Genomic DNA, 20,073 nt, shown 5'->3' with positions numbered 1-20,073 from the left:
TTTTTTCTTTCAAGAACTGTTGTTCATCTCATTTGTTTAATTTAAAATTGGTTTCAAACCTTATAATCTCTGACTATAATTGTGATAATTATTGTATTTTTATGTTCTTTTACTGATTTACTAGATCAAAGAGGAATTCAGACGTATAACAACAGTCTCCTTGGAGGAGACATTTATGCTGAATCTTGATGGGTACACACCACGTCTTCTGCAGTTGATGCATGCCAAAGGAGGAGCATTTGATACCAAGATGCATCCTCTCCTGAGCACTGTAAATGAGGTATCTTTCTGTTTTATCTCATTTCACAAAAAATACAAATTAAAACTCAACACACTGAACTTAAAAAGATGTGTAAACAGACAAAAGCAAAACAAGCAAATTAAAAGATTAGTCCACTTTTAAACAAACTTTTCCTGATAAATTTACTCACCCCCATGTACATTTATATTGTATTTATTTATTGCTTTTTTTGTTGTTAACAATTTGATACCTATACTTGCCTTGAGTAGTGAGATTGGTTCCTAAACTTAGGTCTGCCAACAAGTCCTGAAGAACTGATTTCCTGTTGAGTTTAGCTCTAAGGATGCTTTAAATTTTTGTTCAATTGCCTGGTCCAAACAGCAAACCTTTCTAAGGAGTGTTTAGCATTAGTATCCACTGAATACTTTTGTTGTCATTTTTGAAATCGAGCATTTGTTGTCAGACTAATAATGTTTTTTTATTTTTTATTGATTTTTGTTATTTGCTTGTTATTTGTCTGTTTGCATGTTTTCCTAAGTTGCAGTGCAGAGCTCATAGAGTCACTGTATTGGCTCTAAAATGCATGTCTTTGTAGTTCCAGAGTATTGACAAAAAAAGGGATGCATGCATCTGTTGCCTCATTGAGTATCTTGGGGAAAATCAAGAAGAGCTGTTCCAAGACTGTCAGGTATGTTATTACATAATTAATAATTTCAAGGTATTCAAATGGATACACATTGTTTCATTTCCCTTATCGATCACTGTGATTTAGCCAATAAACCAACACAATACCTAGCCATTGATAAATAGTCAGTAGTGCATTTAAAAATATATTTGTGTATGTATTTATTTACCTATTGTGATAGAAATATTTTGTCACATATGAAATGTTCAGAAAATGCAGACTAAGGCCATGACACACTGGCTGCGTGGCGTCTCTGCTGCGTGTCAGGAGCATGGTGGCTGCCTCGCGTTTTCTGTGTCTTTACACCAGTAGCGTGCCTGGCCCGCGGCATAGAGGGAGACCGCTAACAGACCAGGATCTTGTCTTCATGACAACAATATCAACTTTTTTTTACACACCTACACCTACGCCTACTGATAAAGGACACCGTCAACAGTATTGATGGCAAAATATACTATGTTTGACAGGTGAAATATTTGAAAATCGATAATTATTTATTATTTTTTTTAGTTACATTTATATCTGAATTTGTCAACCTATACACTTTCAAACATCAAAGTGTCATGAATTAATATGTTTTTGTATACAAAATGACATTAACATGTTTTCCTATTATATTTTGCCTGGAAACGCTTCCAACACGCGTGCGTCGCGTGAAAAATAGGCGTCGGTTCTATTTCTAGCATGCACGCGTTTTCTGCGCGACGCGCGTCTCACGCAGGCACTCTGCAAGCTCTAACCTGTTAACATGGGAGCTGAATTAAAACAGACACACCACGCAAACAGTGTGTCGCCGGCCTAAGGATGCTCAGGTCAAAGATCATGTAAACTTGCTTAACATAGAACTTATAATCACATGATTAGCTCAGATCATTAAAAAAACAATCATAATGAAAATACTTGACATTGATTTTTACTCACATATTTAGATGCATAAATTTAATGTAGACTTTTAATCTCATATACACATTGATCAACAAACTTAAAGTTCAAACTTACTTGCTTGACACACAAGAACAAACCTCATTGTTTTTTTACAGAGGCTCAAACATGCTGTGAGACAAGAAAATTAACTTCATTAGGTGTAACGTGTCAAGCAAGCATGCTTCAGCTTTAGTTTGTCTAAATTGGATGCTGCAAACATTGTTTAATTAATAATTGTGTCATTATGGGATACTCAGGTGAAGAATTTGGGTTTTGATTTTTGTTACTCATTTTTATTTAAGTGCTGATTAATACAGAAATCCTGCGTGTGAGCAAACAATTGGCATTAACCAAGAAAACGACTGTAATCAAACATGCTAATTTGCTTGAACTAACATAAAACCTTTTTTTTTTCAACAGGAGGATGAACTTGAAGGCCACACAAATGAAATAATGAAGTTGGTGGTTATTCACAATCCCGCAGTTGAGGAGGACCCAGCAGATGTGTGTGTTGTAATCGAGGGCATCAAAGTGCTGAATGGTTGTGGAAACAGAACCACAGCGTGCATACTGTTGATGGGATTGATATATGCCCTCAACCTTGAATATCCAAAAAAAATGAAGTACACCTTTGAAGTCTTCCAGAAACTTTTTTTTGAAACTTGACGGAGCAAAACTGCTGAAGAAGGTCCAAAGCCTCAAGTGTAAACTAATGGAATGAGCTGTTTGTACTGTAAGTTCAGCCTCAATGTAAACTGTTTTATTTGCAAATGGTAAATGTTCAAGAAGTAGCACGTTATATGTAATGTGAGTTATATTTGAAGTTTAATGTAACTTAAAATGTATTGTTTTACTTTTAAATAGTAATTGTTCAAAAAGTTAAATGTAATGAGTTTTATGTAAAATGAAGTTGTATGTCACTTAAAATTGAATGTAAGAGCATTTTTTGCACTTAATTAGTTTTAAATGAAGTTTAAATGTTTGTATCGATGTAGAATGCTAATCTTTTGAGGTAAATGAGAGCATTTCAGTCTCCTTTTATTTTCTAGAGTTGCAAGTATTGTAGCCACACATTAAATCTAAACGCATATAGTTTGAAATGGTTACGTGAAGAAACAGTATTTAGGAGTTTTGCCTCTAATGTATGTTTTTTCATCTTATTTTTGAATGTAATATATTCAAAAAAGCTTTGTCACATTATGATTTTGTATTTCACTTGAAATTTATTGTAAGGGGCTAATTTGTACTTTATGTAATATAGTTTTAAATGTTTAAAAATACAAAATGTTATTTGATCAATAAAATAAGCAATTGATGCAATCTCCTGCGTCTGACCATTTTTATATAAATTCTACCTTCCCTGAATAAGTAATATGTAATTTTTCCTATTGGCTAATCATTATTACAAATAATTTAGTAGATTCACTGTTGCTTACTTACAATAGGGTTAATATTACTAAATTTTTTATAAGTAATCAGTTATTTGATGTAATGAGAAATATTAGGTAGACCTTACCTAATCTCTTTTAGTCTGCCATAGCTGTTAAATTTAAGTATACTTTACTCAAATATATAAGATAGAATCTACCCAAACGAAGTGAGTGCAAATTGTTACCTCAATTTTATTGAGTAGATTCTATAGGTTGTTTTTTACAGTGTGGGCTTCCCAGGGAGGATTTTAGCATGGGTGGGATTGCTGTATAATGATATAACCAGCAAAATTCTTGTAAATGGGCATTTAACAAAAGCTGTTAACATTCACAGCGGCGTCCGTCAAGGGTGCCCGTTATCCCTGCTCTTGTATGTGGCATGCATTGAGCCACTGGCACAGCTTTTGAGAAGGGACCAACGGATAGCAGGATTTAAGCTACCAGGAGGTTTGATAGCAAAATGTGTTTTATACATGGACGATGTGACAATTTTAACGACTGACTTTTTATCTGTCCGAAGAACTTTGGAACTTACAGATTCTTATGGACGGGCCTCTGGCTCCAAATTAAACAGAAACAAGTCAGAGGCCCAGCTCTTCGGACAGTGGGGCGACATAGACGTGGATGGACTTGAAGTGACTCTAAGAAATGATAATATAAAAATTCTAGGCATAAAATTTGATAGGGAGGGGGGTGGACAAGGTAATTGGACCAATGCTTTAGGGAAAGTAAGACAGCGACTGGGTTTGTGGGGACAAAGGACTTTGACGATGGAGGGAAAGATTTTAGTTTTTAAAGCTGTGATTTTACCTCTGTTTTTATTGTTGTGCCCAGTTCCAGGGCTAACTGAGAGCGAATCCAAAACAGTGTGGAGAAACGCAGCCCACCCCGCTCTTTGGAACCGGCAAAAAGACCTGATGTGGATGGTGGCCCATGAGATCCTACCAACCAGGGCGGTTATGCACTCCCGCGGCATGGCCGCCAACGCAAAGTGCCCACGGCTCGGGTGTAATCAGGAAGAGACCGTGCGGCACGTCCTCTGGGAGTGCGGTGCTGCACGGGACCGGTGGACCGCGACCGGCCCCCTGGTTTTCCCATGCCTGCCAGCGGGTGGGGTCCAGATGGACTATAATCTCGCCGTCCTAGGGGTGGGCCGGAGGATAAAGGATTTAAAATCAAAACAGTTCACAACATTCTGGTTCACCCTGAATGCTATAAAGCATGCAATCTGGACTGCCAGAAACCTGCTGGTGGGGAAACGGGTGATGGTGCCCCTCCAAGCCACTGTAAGGATGGTGGAGAACATGCTGCAGGGGCACCGCGCCCAATCATTCAGAGCGGGGGCCGGGGTTGCCACAGAGAGAGTCCCGGCTACCACAGACCCTGGTTGCCCGTAGATGTACCTTCACCACTTCCGGCTACGGGAGCAGCGGGCCAGAGGGTACGGGTCTCCTCTAGGTCACTGAAGTTGGGTCTGATTGCCCGGGATCGAAGAGAGGGAGAGGCCCAAATTGAAAGATTACCTCCCCGATCAAGCACAATAGAGAACCCTTTTTTTTTTTTTTTTTTTTTTACATAGTTTTATTTTGGCTTTTAAAACACACTGAAAGCACTTTAAAGGAAAATAAAAATGTATGTAAAAGAACAATTCAACAATGTGTAACCTTTATAACCCCCTTTTTTTTTTTTTTTTCTCTTATGGTCATTTTAAGTATTTTGTCTGTATCTTAACATAAGGCATGTCTTGGAGATCCAGGATTTTAGTGGTGTGTTAACCGTCATTGGAACGATTGTTTTTTAATTTTTTATTTTATTTTATTTTATTACTCATACCTGCATGTGAACATATATGTTGTATTTTATCTATTACTTGACGTACTGTTGTACCACTTTTGATTAAATATCAATAAAACCAGTCAAAAGAAAAAAAATCTGTTCTTATCAGTTTAATATCTGATACGTCCCCCATCAGGGGACTACATATTAAATGTATTTTTAGATCACGGAGCTGGAGCCGGGGCTTGCTCCGTCCACTCCATGCATCGGCCTGGTATTGCAGTGTCTCCAGGAACGGTGTGCTTTCCTTTTTGGGGATTGCCGTTTATTGGGTCGAATAGCAGAACAAGGAATGAGAGCTGCCGTTGCAGATGCTGTGGTTTATTGCAAACTTTTTTCCTGATGTGTCCTCCTGGGGTCTTGGACTCTTCCACTAACGATGCACCCACCTGAGGTCTTGAAGTCTTTCACAGACGAGGTGATGCATCGAATCAGGTGTGTTTGTTTAAAGAGAGTCATCTAAAACTGGCGTTGGGAAGCACCGGCCCATGAGCTTGTCAGTTTCCAGGCCAGTAACGGAAGGCACCCGTCCTTCCTCTCCTGGAGGGGGGGCGGAGGGCTAACCGTTGGTGAGGATGGTAGAGATGCAAATCAGACCTCTGGCTGACCGCCTGGGCCTTCATACTTACCTGGCAGGGGAGACACCATGATCAAGAAGGCGGTTCACCCAGGGCGAGGCTTGTCCATTGCACTCCGGCCATGCTGACCACTTCGAATTCCCCAAATGCGGGAATCTCGACTGCATAATTTATGGTACTGGGGGACTGCGTTCGCGCTCTCCCCCGAAATTGTTGGTGAAACAAAGCAGAAGAGGTTTTTACAGTTTTTTATTTATTTTCGTTTCAGAATGGGGAGTTCAGTCACATGTGAGATATGTGTTGTGCGCCTGTAAAACAAAGTCACTTACGCTCTTGAAAAATCAGACCCTGGTAGGTAGTTTAGTTCGAACATAGCGCAGACCTTACTTTGAAAGTAGATTGGACTGACTGCAGCCTAGCTGTAACTGTCTCCGTGTTGTTTGGTTGTTTCAGATTGGCTTGTCGCTCTGACGAAATTTTCGGGTATTTTGCAAAAACTTCTAGGTTTTAATCCTGCTGATTTAAATTGCATTCTAACCCTGCCTTTTAACAAAGGCTTCGATGTGAGTTTTAAAAATGCAGCACTGTTAAATGAGTTCTGGCAGCGCTTTGACACACACAAGACCCAGTTTTACATGTTTAAAGTTGAGAAACTAACTGATAACACACAAAAAATGGTTATCGTTAGAATGTTCAATGAGACTGTGAATGGAGAAGACATTTGCACATGGCTGGGTAGATTTTGCACTGTAAGGGGCCAGGCTATGAAGGTTTATGATGAAGACGGTATTTGGAATTGTTCCTGGAGGGTCCCCATTAAGCAATGGGAAGACCCACAGGGCTTCCAAGGTCTGAGGCATTTACCACAAATGATAGTTCTGGGAGAAAACAGGGGCTACATCCACTACCAGGGAATGCCCAAACTCTGCCGGCGATGTGGGGAGTTTGGGCATCTTGTTGAAGCATGCCAGAAACTCTTTTGTAACAAGTGTAGAGAAATTGGACATTCCTTTGAAGAATGTCCAAATGGCAGAAAATGTAATCTTTGTGGAGACTTGTCTCATCTCTACAGAGATTGCCCCAAATCGTTTGCCAACAAGGTTAAATCAGACAAAATGGCGGTTGAGGAGCGAGTACAACAGGCCAATGAGGAGGTGGAGCTAAATTCAAATCTCCCGCCAAACCCTGGGGTTGGTGGAGAGAAAATGGATAACAGAGGTAAGGAGAGAGGGGGGGCGGAGCAAACTTCAAATTTCCCGCCAAACCACACTATTGGAGCAGACGGAAATGAGGAGATGGAACTCCACCAATCCCTAATAGAGAAAGAAACGGAGTCAAATGAACAGAGCAAGGAGGAGGATAGTGAACAAGAACAGGAAAAGGTAGTGGAGGAGAAACAAGAGATAGAGGTAAGTAATGATCTTCCAGGAGTTATATTGAGAGGGAAAAAAAGGATTGCCCGATCTCCCATTGAGGAGAAGAATGAGAAAAGAGATAGAGTGGGATTGCGATCAGATTCCTTCTCATCAGGGGATCTGAACCGGCTTTTCCCACTCAGTTCCCCAAACGAAATATCTTTCTTGTCAATAGAACTCCAAACATCAACCCCTAGGGCTAGCTCAAGGGGGAAACAGCTTCAATCTCCGGATTCCCCAAATAGGGGAAAAGAAGAAGAGCTGATTTCACAAGATACAGATATCTTTTTTAATTGAAATTTTAGTTATTTATGTCTTCTAAAATGTTGTATTTATCATTTTTAACTGTTTTTATCATGACACTCACACTCTCCACCTTAAATGTAAGAAGTGTGAGGTCACAGTTGAGAGCTCAAATGGTTTTATCTTTTTTACAAACCCAAAATAGCGATATCCTGCTTTTACAAGAATGTGCTTTACCTTTTATGTCCAATTATAGGAGATGGGAAGAACAATGGCCCCATGTATCTGTGTGGAGTGGATCAAATTTTAACAGAGCCGATGGAGTAGCCATTTTAATAAAAAATCCTCAGCTCTTGGTGAAGGGTAGCACAGTGGTGAGAGATGGGAGAGCTCTTTTAATAAATCTGTCCTTCTTAGGACATGATTTTAATATTTTAAATATGTATGCTTTTACAGATAAAAATGAAAGGAACGACCTTTTAGAAGACGTGCAGTCCCACCTTTTAGGAAAGACCCCATTTATTTTAGCAGGGGATTTTAATTGCATTATAAGTAAAAATGATAGAAAAGGGGAGAGAGAGGATTTTAAAATGGATAAAACGTCAATTTTACTACAGAACATTATAAAGGATTTTAAATTGACTGACTGTTTTAGAACCATGCATCCTGGGGAAAAAGGATTCACCTGGTTTAGTGGTGATGGCACTAAAGCCTCCCGCATAGACTATATCTTTACGCGAGACCTTACACCAGTGGATGCTAAACTAATGCCCGTTTTCTTTTCAGATCACACTATGCTTTCTTGCACCCTTTCTTTTCCCACAGGTGTGACGACAGGTGGAGGGATATGGAAACTGAACTGCTCCCTGCTGGAAGACCCAGAGATCACAACATACTACAGGGAGCAGTACAGCCAATGGCAGACTTTACAAGACTTTTACGATTCACGAGCACAGTGGTGGGAGATGGTAAAGGCAAAGACCAAGACTTTTTTTAGATGGGCAGGGAAAAAGAAAAAATTAAAAGGAAAAAGACGAATGGTGGGACTGCAAAAGAGGCTACAACGTTACTTTTATCTTCTTAGCCAGGGTTTTGATTTTAACGAAGAAATTAAGGAAGTTAAGAAAGACATGTCAGAATTAGCGGAGGTTAAAAGTAGAGGTGTTCTCTTCAGGAGCAAAGAAAGGGAAATAGAGGAAGGCGAGAAATGCAGCAGATACTTTTTTAAGAAAGTTATTGATGGAGGTAGAGCAATATTTAAATTAAGAAATAAAGAAGGAGAAACAATGACAGACACAAAGGATATTTTATCAGTAATAGAAAGCTTTTATGAAGAACTCTATGAAGAAAAGGCAAGTGACAACAGCATTTTGAGCGAAATTTTAACAAGCATAGAGAAAACAATAAATGGAAATACCAGTCTGACAAAGGATTTTAACATTTCTGAGATAGACAAAAGTATTCAAAAATTCAAAAAAGGGAAAACTCCTGGAGTTGATGGACTCCCTCTTGAATTTTATTTGACCTTTTGGGACATTTTAAGACAAGACTTACTGGCTGTTTTTAATGACTTTGACAAGATCGACCAGCTCCCTGACAGTTTTAGGATAAGAATAATGACCCTACTACACAAAAAAGATGACAAGACAGATTTAAAAAACTGGCGTCCTATAACCCTTTTAAACTTTGATTGTAAACTTTTTAGTAAACTTTTAACAACACGAATGTCAACAGTTTTAGCAGATCTGATCCACCCGGATCAAGCCTGCGCCGTCCCTGGGAGAAAGATCACAGACAGCCTCGTACTGATAAGAGACGCCATCTGTTATGCGAGAGACAGAAATATTCGGCTGATAGTTTTAAATTTAGACTTTGAAAAAGCATTCGACCGAGTCTCGCACCACTACTTGTTTCAAGTTTTGGAAAAAATGGGGTTTCCCAGGAGGTTTTTAGCTTGGGTGGGATTGCTGTATAAAGACATAACCAGCAAAATCCTAGTTAACGGGAATCTCTCAAAAGCGATAAATATATGCAGCGGCGTCCGTCAGGGCTGTCCGTTATCTCCTCTCCTGTATGTGGCTTGCATTGAACCCCTAGCACAGGTATTGAGAAGGGATACATGGATCAGTGGACTGACTATACCCGGGACTGGAGGACTGACTGCAAAGACTGTTTTATATATGGATGATGTCAACCTTTTATGTACTGACATTTTATCAACACAGAGGACTATGGACCTGACAGACTGGTTTGGGAAAGCATCGGGAGCCAGACTGAACCGAGATAAAACACAAGCACAGTTTTACGGTCCCTGGAAACCTAGTGAGCTCGCTGGACTGGACACTACTTTTAAAAGGACAGAGTTAAAAATACTGGGCATTAAGTTTGACAGAGACGGGGGAGGGAGTGGAAATTGGCATGAAGTGATGGTTAAAGTGCGGAAAAAACTAGGTTTCTGAGGACTGAGACGTTTGACATTTGAAGGAAAGGTTTTAATCATAAAAGCTGTGATTTTACCCCTGTTTTTATTGCTGTGTTCTGTTTTCTTTCCCCCCAGACTCTTTCTTGTATCTCTGGAACGTGCAATGTTTTATTTTCTATGGGGGTCTAAGTGGGAGCGACTCAAAAGAGCAACCATGAAGAAAGCACCCCAAAATGGAGGAAAAGGAGTGCCAGACCCCTACTTGTTTTTAGGAGCTTTTTATACTGCACTACATATAAAATATGCCCGAACCCCATCCAAACAAGACAAAACAGGAGCCATGACCCGGTTTTGGATGGGGTCCTACTTAAGAACCCAAAACATTGTACAGACAGACTTGACAATGCCAGTTGCCTTTGACCAACCCCCAGCATACACACACATAAAGAAATTTTTAAAGAAATTTAATTTGGAAAAAGAAAGTGTGACTGTTTTAACCAATCATCGCTCTATACTCTCTCTTGTGCAGGAACGGGAACAAGTGTGTCCAGTACGCGGGCTCACTCTAGGTGAAGCCCAAAACGTTTGGCGGAATGTATCCCACTCAGCTCTTCACAACCGACACCGAGACCTGGCTTGGATGGTTGCCCATGAGATCCTCCCGGTCAGGGCCGTGATGCACTCCCGAGGCATGTCAAAGAACCCCACCTGCCCGCGGTCCGGATGTGGCGCCCCCGAGACCGTGAGGCACGCCTTATGGGAGTGCAGCGCTGTGAGGGACCTGTGGGCGACAGCTGGCCCCCAGCAATTCCCGTACCTACCAGTAGGGGGGGTCCCAGACTACCCAATGGGGAGAGGAGGGGTGAGCCAAAAACAAATGCCAGCAAAAACACCCCCTAAGCTATGGCTTACCATCCTCTGCATCAAAGACGCCATATGGACCTCCAGAAACCTACTGGTAGGGAAGCGCATGCAGGGGTCCCTGCACGCCACCATCCAGCTAGCCAAATCAAGGCTGCACGAGTACACCGCATGTCGCCATTCGGATGTGGAGGGTCAGAGCTACACGGGAAAGGTCCCCATAGCCACGAGCCCTGACTGCCCGTAGATGCCCCCAAACACCTGAAGTGGGACAGCGGTGCCTCGGTTTAAGAGGATCTCCTCTGGGCCCAGAAGGGTCAGGTCTCTGGGACTGGTTTTGAGGAACTGAGCTGATGGTTGAATCTCTTTTCTTTAAAGGACATACCCGTTTTTGCACAACAGAAGAGAAAGTTTTTAAACCTGTCTTTTGATTTTAATAACACTGTTTTTTATTTTTTATTTTCTCTAGCACCACAGACACACAACAACAACAAAAAAACACACTCAATACAAAATGTTTTTATTTGTGTATTAATTTAAAAATTATCCTGTGCTTTAAACAACAACAACAAAAAAACAACAACCATTGTATAATGTGTTTTAACAAAACAAATGTCTGCATGTAACCAAAATGTATTGTGACAATAAAATTTTTCAAAAGAAAAAAAAATCTGTTCTTATCAGTTTAATATCTGATACGTCCCTCATCCGGGGACTAAATATTAAATGGATTTTTAGATCACGGAGCTGGAGCCGGGGCTTGCTCCGTCCACTCCATGCATCGGCCTGGTATTGCAGTGTCTCCAGGAACGGTGTGCTTTCCCTTTTTGGGGATTGCCGTTTTTGGGTCGAATAGCAGAACAAGGAATGAGAGCTGCCGTTGCAGATGCTGTGGTTTATTGCAAACTTTTTTCCCGATGTGTCCTCCTGGGGTCTTGGACTCTTCCACTAACGATGCACCCACCTGAGGTCTTGAAGTCTTTCACAGACGAGGTGATGCATCGAATCAGGTGTGTTTGTTTAAAGAGAGTCATCTAAAACTGGCGTTGGGAAGCACCGGCCCATGAGCTTGGCAGTTTCCAGGCCAGTAATGGAAGGCACCCGTCCTTCCTCTCCTGGAGGGGGGGCGGAGGGCTAACCGTTGGTGAGGATGGTAGAGATGCAAATCAGACCTCTGGCTGACCGCCTGGGCCTTCATACTTACCTGGCAGGGGAGACACCATGATCAAGAAGGCGGTTCACCCAGGGCGAGGCTTGTCCATTGCACTCCAGCCATGCTGACCCCTGCGAATTCCCCAAATGCGAGAATCTCGACTGCATAATTTATGGTAGTGGGGGACTGCGTTCGCGCTCTCCCCCGAAATTGTTGGTGAAACAAAGCAGAAGAGGTTTTTACAGTTTTTTATTTATTTTCGTTTCAGAATGGGGAGTTCAGTCACATGCGAGATATGTGTTGTGCGCCTGTAAAACAAAGTCACTTACGCTCTTGAAAAATCGGACCCTGGTGGGTAGTTTAGTTCGAACATAGCGCAGACCTTACTTTGAAAGTAGATTGGACTGACTGCAGCCTAGCTGTAACTGTCTCCGTGTTGTTTGGTTGTCCTTTTTTTCGATTCGTATTAATTTTGTTGTCGCCTACAGCGACACCTAGTGGCCTGTCGCCGCGCCCTTTTTCACCTGGCCTCGGACTGAGCCCCTGCACAGGTGTGCCGATTTGGGTGAAGGGATCTCACTCCTTCCCGGAGTTATAGCCATTCGAGCCACCTCGGACACGCCACCTTAGCACGTTTTGAGGTCCCCTCGCCAAGGTGAATGGAAATTTCCTCTTTTTTTGGATGATTATTGACAGTCAGACTCCAGAGAAGCTTTCTGTGCTGATTTGGGTGGGACTGGGCCAAATACCTGGCGCTAGGTTGCAAAAGAAGGTTTTCGACAAAATCCAAAATACCTGAAAATTTCATCGGAGTGACAAGCCAATCTGAGACCTGCGTCTCGTTCGGCTCGAGCCAAGGATTCCGATGACATAAGGCACGTGGCTCTGCGACCAACCGTTTGGGAGTTACGAGCGATGCCGTACTTTCCATCGCTGCAGTTCCACCGTCAGGCCGATCGGGACAAGGCCTGGTGACGTTGCAGACAGGGGAGGGTACTACCATCCCGCAGTGTTTCGGGTGTTTTCATCTTTGTTTGATTGTCTTTTTACATTACATTTTCCCTATTTTTCAGCTTACGGCGCCACCTACTGGCCTGTCGCCGCGCCCCTTTTCACCTGGCCTCGGACTGAGCCCCTGCACAGGTGTGCCGATTTGGGTGAAGGGATCTCACTCCTTCCCGGAGTTATAGCCATTCGAGCCACCTCGGACACGCCACCTTAGCACGTTTTGAGGTCCCCTCGCCAAGGTGAATGGAAATTTCCTCTTTTTTTGGATGATTATTGACAGTCAGACTCCAGAGAAGCTTTCTGTGCTGATTTGGGTGGGACTGGGCCAAATACCTGGCGCTAGGTTGCAAAAGAAGGTTTTCGACAAAATCCAAAATACCCGAAAATTTCGTCAGAGCGACGAGCCAATCTGAGACCTGCGTCTCGTTCGGCTCGAGCCAAGGATTCCGATGACATAAGGCACGTGGCTCTGCGACCAACCGTTTGGGAGTTACGAGCGATGCCGTACTTTCCGTCAGGCCGATCGGGACGAGGCCCGGTGACGTTGTAGACAGGGGAGGCTACCACCATCCCCCAGCGTTTTTAGGTCTCCCAAAACTTACCAAAGCCGAGATGGGCATCGCCGTGTCCGGCTTCCTCCCTGCTGCGTCTTAGCAGCATCGCTTCTCGGCCTTTTGGCTAAGATCAAGTGTAGCGGCGATGGCTACGTCGAGGGGAGATGGTGCTTTGCCGGCCATGATGGCGCGGTTAAAGAATACTGTACGGATTCAAGTGCTACAGAATGCTGTCCGGTCTGTGAAGGAAAACTTCAGGAGGGAATTTGTGGTCGTGGATGTCTTGAAAGGAGTCTTCAACGTAGCAGCTTCATCAGTGTTCTGTCTTCAGGATTTCACCGCAATGGGATTTATGGATCTGACCTTCTTCAATTTAACGGACTGTGTGAGTTTTTTTGAGTCTTGGGGGCATAAAAAGCACAAGTTGTTGGAAGGACTGAGTTTGCACCCTCTGTTTGCACAGGATTACTTACCTCTCACAATCCATCTATATAATCCTTTTGTTGAGGATGTGGAGGTAATGACTTTTCTTGAGAGGCACTGCGAGGCTGTGAAAGGAGGTGAGCGTGTGAGGGATCGGTTTGGGATTTGGACTGGAAAGAGGCGGTTTTTTGTGAAGCTCAAGGTGGACTCCGCAGTCCCTGGAAGCCTGATTCACCTACCTGGGTCCATTTCCATTGGGCCTAACAGGGGCTTTCTCTACTACCCTGGGCAGCCCATGTATTGCAGGAGATGTGGTGGAGAAGGACACATTAAAACAGAATGTGAAGGACAGCGTTGTCGGTTTTGTGGGAAGGCGGACCACGTTGCTTCTGCCTGCCCCGCACCAAAACTTTGTAGCCTTTGTGGCAAGGCCGATCATCTTTATCGTACCTGTCCTTCAAGAAACAAGTCATATGCGAGCATATTGAAGGAAGGTCATGATCTGCAGGCAGACCTGGATGCCATTCTTAGCAGTCTACCAGCAGAAAGGGAGGGGCATCTTCAACAAGCGACAGGTGCGAATGATCAGAGAAGTATGAGTACATCAAGTCAGGAGTGTGCTGGTATGAAGGAACAAGCGGATGGAACTGTGGGGGATCTGATAACCTTGTCCCTGGATGGAAAGGAGGTAAAAGGAGTGGGATCAGAGGAGCAGCTTAATCCATCTCCAGGATGGACAGATCTGGACTTCACAGAGGTGCTTTCTGGGGTGTTGGAGGTGGATAAGGAGCAGACCATTTTGGAGCCTGCAACTGGATCAACCCATCAACGAGAGACAGTATATAGTGAGTCAAAGATGGAGATTGCAGCAGAGTCAGCATCTGGGACTGGCCGTCGCAGAGCCTGGAGTGAGGCCAGTGACCCTGATAATGGGGAAATATGCAAATACAGCAAACTGGAGAACTCTGTTAGTGAGGACTCTGTGAGTCAAGATTGTAATGAGGAGGGCTATGAAGGAAAAGAGAATGAGGAGGGAGGGACAAGCACTGGTTGGGGGGATAGTATTGAAGAGGAAGAGGGAGGGGAAGAAATGATAGCAGAATCCGGGGAATGGTCTGAAGTGGTTTCAAGGAGGGTAAAGGGAGGAAGGGGAAGAAGAGAATGTGGGGAAAATGGGGAGGAATAAGGGGGAAGTAGGTTGGGGAAGTATTTTGGGCAATATGGGGGCTTTTGGAGAGAGTCCAAAGGTTTTCAATGGGACTGTTAAGAGTGGCAACATTTAATGTAAGAGGGCTGAAAATGGCAGAGCGCCGGACAGCAGTTTTCTTTTCTGTTAAAGATTTATATTATGATGTTTTGTTTTTGCAAGAATGTCACTTGGAGAATGAAAGGGATGTGGAGAATTTTTCGAAGGATTGGACTCGGGGACCATCCTTTTGGGGAGTGGGGAATGTGAGGGCGGATGGGGTGGGGATTTTATTCTTTTCCTGGGAGGTGATAGTTGAAACATCTGGGGTGATTGTTCCAGGGAGAGTGATGTTTGTGGATGCAAGATGGAGGGGTGTGGCCTTGCGGTTCATAAATGTGTATGTGCCCAGTAAGCGAGAGGAGAGGGAAGGTTTTTTGGGAAAAATATTTCCGTTATTATATACGAACCGGCTGGTGGTCTTGGCAGGGGATTTTAATATGTCCCTAGAAAAAAATTCTGGGGGGGAATTGGCAGGGGTTATTAAAAGTTTTGGATTACAAGATTCAGGTCAGACAGCTGGAGGGGAGGGTTTAGGTTATACATGGTTTAACAGTAGGCAGGAGGCATCACGGTTGGATTATATATTTTTGTCAAAATCTGTTAAAGTTAGTAGCTACACAAGGCAGCCAATGTGGTGCTCAGATCATTGTTTAGTTGGGGCTGGGGCAGAGTTGGAGGCAGGGCAAAGGGGTCGGGGGAAGTGGAGGATGAATGTTACATACCTCAAAGACCAAACCTTCTGTAAGGTTTTCCAGGTATTATATGCTGGGTGGTGCAATTTAAAAGAATTCTACCAGTCACATTCTGACTGGTGGGAAGGGGTGAAGGAGAGGATTAGGTTTTTTGCAGGGCATGGGGTTTAGCTTTGGAGAAGGCTAAGAGGAATCAAGTGCGTCAATGGACTAAAGAACTGCAAGTTTTATGCTCTCAAGGTCTATTGAGCACTGTGCAAGGGTGGAAGAAAGCCAAACTCTTGCAGGACTCTTTGAATGAACATTATAGAGGGGAAGCACAGAAGTTTGTTATGCAGTCAGGTGTATGTCAGCGTGTGTTAGATGAAAGGCCTACAAAGTTTTTCTTTTCTACTGTGAAGGGCAGGCAGAAGCGTAGCAGTATGGAATGTTTAAATACAGAGAAGGGTAAGGTTTACTCAGTTGAAGGAATGCTCAAGGCTTCAGTTGCCTTTTATAAGGAGCTGTTCGCGAATAGAGAAATAAGAGAGTCAACAACGGAGGGGTTTCTAGAGGATCTGGACAGGACCTTGGAGGAAGAGGAGGCAGGCAGGTTAGAGACGGAGGTCACCTTGAAGGAAGTAGAGGTAGCAATTAAGTCCTTGAAGAGAGGCACGTCTCCAGGTGGTGATGGTCTCCCAGCTGAATTTTATCAAGCCTTCTTGCCTTTAGTAGGCCCTGAACTTATTAAGGTCTATCAGGAAAGTCTGGAAGTGGGGAAATTGCCTATGTCTATGAGGAGGGGGTTGGTGACCCTCCTGCATAAGAAGAATAGTAAGGAGGATTTGGCAAATTGGCGGCCAATAACTTTACTTACTACAGATTATAAGATTCTGGCGAAAGTCTTATGCTTACGCCTTAAGGGGGTGTTAGATTTGGTGGTTCATCCAGATCAAACTTGTGGGGTTCCAGGAAGATCAGGCAGCCTCAATTTAGTTTTGATCCGGGATTTGATCAGTTGGGCTGAGCAACGGCAGCTTCCTTTGGCAATCCTGAGCCTTGACCAGGAAAAGGCCTTTGATAGGGTTAGCCATTCTTTTTGTGGTCAGTGTTGGAGAAGCTTGGATTTGGCCCAGGGTTCAGAGCCTGGATCCAGCTTCTGTATAGTGAAGCTTTCAGTCAGATTAGGATTAACGGGTTCTATTCTGAACCAGTGAGACAGTTGGGTGGTGTGAGGCAAGGGTGTCCTTTGTCACCCTTGTGCTATATACTGTCTTTAGAGCCTCTGATTAGTCGGCTACGATTAACAGCAGCTCTGACTGGTGTAGTAATGCCAGGTGGAGGAGGGATAAGGGCAAAAGTGTTAGCTTACGCAGATGATATGACAGTCTTTTTGACCACAGAAAAAGATTTTGCAGTGACAGGAGAGATTTTGCATAGTTTTTCTGAAGCCACAGGGCCAAGATAAATGTCAGTAAATCTTCAGTGATGTTTGTAGGACGGTGGAGTAAGAGGACTGTGGTTCCAGGAGGGTATACCTTGTGTCAGGATGGCATGAAAATCTTGGGTGTTCATTTCTTCAAGGTGAATAGTGCACAACAAAATTGGAAGGGGATGTTGGAATCTTTACAATCTAAAGTAAACCGGTGGAGTGTAAGGGATCTGTCATTATGGGGTAGAGTACAGGTAGTGAAGGCAGATGTGTTGCCCAGTATTAATCATCTGGCTTATGTTTTTCCCCTACCTTTTTGGCAGGGGAGGAGAATGGAGAAGTTGATTTTTTCTTTTATTTGGAGAGGGAGGACTGAGCTAGTATCAAGGGCGCAGATGTTTCGTCCTCTGGCTGAGGGAGGCAGAGGGGTGCCGTGCCTCCCTTGGAAGGTTACGGCTTTGTTTATTGCATTTGCAGCTCGCCTAGTGGTACAGGCTCCAGGGCATAAAGCACATGTGTTGGCTCACTTTTGGTTGGGCTGGCCTTTGAGGCATTTAACAGGGTGGAGTAATAGGGTGTCTTGGTCTCTGGATAGACCTGAACATTATAAAGTGGCGGCAGACACTATTAAAGAAAATCCTTGGTGCTTGAAGAGTCATTGTTGTTAAATCATAGGAAGCTGTATGATAGGTTGAAGGAGAGCTCAGTTAAGGAAGCTAGAGGGGCAGGGCCTCCAATTGAAGTGAACTGGTTGTCCTTGCAACCAGATTATTTGGTAGGGAGGTGTAAGGATGTGAACTGGTTGGCAGCATTAGGGAGGCTTCCAGTACGGGAGCGTTTATATAGGCATGGTCAGGGCAGATCTCCTTTGTGCCCAGTGGGTTGCGGGGGAGAAGAGACAATTGAGCACGCCTTGTGGTCATGTCCAGGAGCAATGGCTTTATGGGAAGCAGTCACTGGGTGGTGGAGAGAATGGGGAGGACCACTGATTACCCGGGACTTAGTGTTGTATGGAGGAGGGTTGGGAAATATAGAGAAGGATCAGAAAAGAGTAGTATGGGTAACTATCTCAGAAGGGAAGCGTATCTTATGGGACTGGCGTCTAAGGTGCCTGAGGAAGCAGTTGCCTGGTTTAGAACCTCAAAAGTTATTTTCAACACTTTTGGCAAGTTTGGTTAAGAGGTAAATGGGGTATAAGTCGTTTATGGAGAGGAGGAGACGAGGGCTGTATGGGGGGGACTCCCTCGGGTAGGGGTGGGATAAAGTATTGGGTGTCAAAAATCTAGTTTTGTTTATGAGGCACTGATAGTAATGTGTTGTTCACTTTATATGAAGTTATTTTTGAGTTCGGAATGTTCAAACTGAAATGTGTATGCCTTTGTTACAAGTGGTTCATTTGTAAATTTGTATGAGTGTATGGATTTAATAAAAAAAAAAAAATAAAAAAATCTGTTCTTATCAGTTTAATATCTGATACGTCCCCCATCCGGGGACTACATATTAAATGGATTTTTAGATCACGGGAGCTGGAGCCGGGGCTTGCTCCGTCCACTCCATGCATCGGCCTGGTATTGCAGTGTCGCTCCAGGAACGGTGTGCTTTTCCCTTTTTGGGGATTGCCATTTATTTGTGTCGAATAGCAGAACAAGGAATGAGAGGCTGCCCATTGCCAGATGCTGTGGTTTATTGCAAACTTTTTCCTGATGTGTCCTCCTGGGGTCTTGGACTCTTCCACTAACGATGCACCCACCTGAGGTCTTGAAGTTTTCACAGACGACGGTGGGTGCATCGAATCAGGTGTGTTTGTTTAAAAGAGAGTCATCTAAAACTGGCGTTGGGAAGCACCGCGGCCATGAGCTTGGCAGTTTCCAGCCAGTAACGGAAGGCACCCGTCCTTCCTTTCCTGGAGCGGGGGCGGAGGGCTAACCGTTGGAGAGGAATGGTAGAGATGCAAATCAGACCTCTGGCTGACCGCCTGGGCCTTCATACTTACCTGGCAGGGGAGACACCATGATCAAGAAGGCGGTTCACCCAGGGCGAGGCTTGTCCATTGCACTCCGGCCATGCTGACCCCTGCGAATTCCCCAAATGCGGGAATCTCGACTGCATAATTTATGGTAGTGGGGGACTGCGTTCGCGCTCTCCCCTGAAATTGTTGGTGAAACAAAGCAGAAGAGGTTTTTACAGTTTTTTTTTTATTTCCGTTTCAGAATGGGGAGTTCTGTCACATGCGAGATACGTGTTGTGCGCCTGTGAAACAAAGTCACTTACGCTCTTGAAAAATCAGACCCTGGTGGGTAGTTTAGTTCGAACATAGCGCAGACCTTACTTTGAAAGTAGATTGGACTGACTGCAGCCTAGCTGTATCTGTCTCCATGTTGTTTGTTTGTCCTTTTTTTCGATTCGTATTAATTTTGTTGTCGCTTACAGCGCCACCTAGTGGCCTGTCGCCGCGCCCCTTTTCACCTGGCTTGGGACTGAGCCCTGCACAGGTGTGCCGATTTGGGTGAAGGGATCTCACTCCTTCCCGGAGTTATAGCCATTCGAGCCACCTCGGACACGCCACCTAGCACGTTTTGAGGTCCCCTCGCCAAGGTGAATGGAAATTTCCTCTTTTTTTGGATGATTATTGACAGTCAGACTCCAGAGAAGCTTTCTGTGCTGATTTGGGTGGGACTGGGCCAAATACCTGGCGCTAGGTTGCAAAAGAAGGTTTTCGACAAAATCCAAATACCCGAAAATTTCGTCAGAGCGACGAGCCAATCTGAGACCTGCGTCTCGTTCGGCTCGAGCCAAGGATTCCGATGACATAAGGCACGTGGCTCTGCGACCAAACCGTTTGGGAGTTACGAGTGATGCGTACTTTCCGTCAGGCCGATCGGGAACGGGCCGGTGTAGTTGTAGACAGGGAGGCTACCACCATCCCCCAGCGTTTTTAGTCTCCCAAA

At 43.9% G+C, this 20,073-nt stretch overlaps 5 non-coding genes and 1 pseudogene across 5 annotated transcripts; all 6 read left to right on the top strand.

Annotated features, from left to right (window-relative positions):
* Nucleotides 1–5,165: 5,165 nt before the first annotated feature.
* On the top strand, nucleotides 5,166–5,364 carry LOC113100914 (U2 spliceosomal RNA). Its single transcript, XR_003289840.1, has one exon. It is a non-coding gene; the product is annotated as a U2 spliceosomal RNA (small nuclear RNA).
* A 373-nt stretch (nucleotides 5,365–5,737) lies between these two features.
* LOC113100913 (U1 spliceosomal RNA) lies at nucleotides 5,738–5,901 on the top strand. The gene has a single exon (XR_003289839.1). It is a non-coding gene; the product is annotated as a U1 spliceosomal RNA (small nuclear RNA).
* A 5,380-nt stretch (nucleotides 5,902–11,281) lies between these two features.
* On the top strand, nucleotides 11,282–11,458 carry LOC113100915 (uncharacterized; annotated as a pseudogene).
* Nucleotides 11,459–11,831: 373 nt separating this feature from the next.
* On the top strand, nucleotides 11,832–11,995 carry LOC113100912 (U1 spliceosomal RNA). The gene has a single exon (XR_003289838.1). It is a non-coding gene; the product is annotated as a U1 spliceosomal RNA (small nuclear RNA).
* Nucleotides 11,996–18,541: 6,546 nt separating this feature from the next.
* On the top strand, nucleotides 18,542–18,729 carry LOC113100910 (U2 spliceosomal RNA). The gene has a single exon (XR_003289837.1). It is a non-coding gene; the product is annotated as a U2 spliceosomal RNA (small nuclear RNA).
* Nucleotides 18,730–19,110: 381 nt separating this feature from the next.
* On the top strand, nucleotides 19,111–19,274 carry LOC113100909 (U1 spliceosomal RNA). Its single transcript, XR_003289836.1, has one exon. It is a non-coding gene; the product is annotated as a U1 spliceosomal RNA (small nuclear RNA).
* The last annotated feature ends 799 nt before the right edge of the window (nucleotides 19,275–20,073 follow it).

Source organism: Carassius auratus, unplaced genomic scaffold (genome assembly GCF_003368295.1).
Source record: "Carassius auratus strain Wakin unplaced genomic scaffold, ASM336829v1 scaf_tig00217398, whole genome shotgun sequence".
Classification (NCBI taxonomy): domain Eukaryota; kingdom Metazoa; phylum Chordata; class Actinopteri; order Cypriniformes; family Cyprinidae; genus Carassius; species Carassius auratus.
The sequence above is the reverse complement of the archived record's forward strand: the minus strand, read 5'-3'. Positions and strand labels throughout refer to the sequence as shown.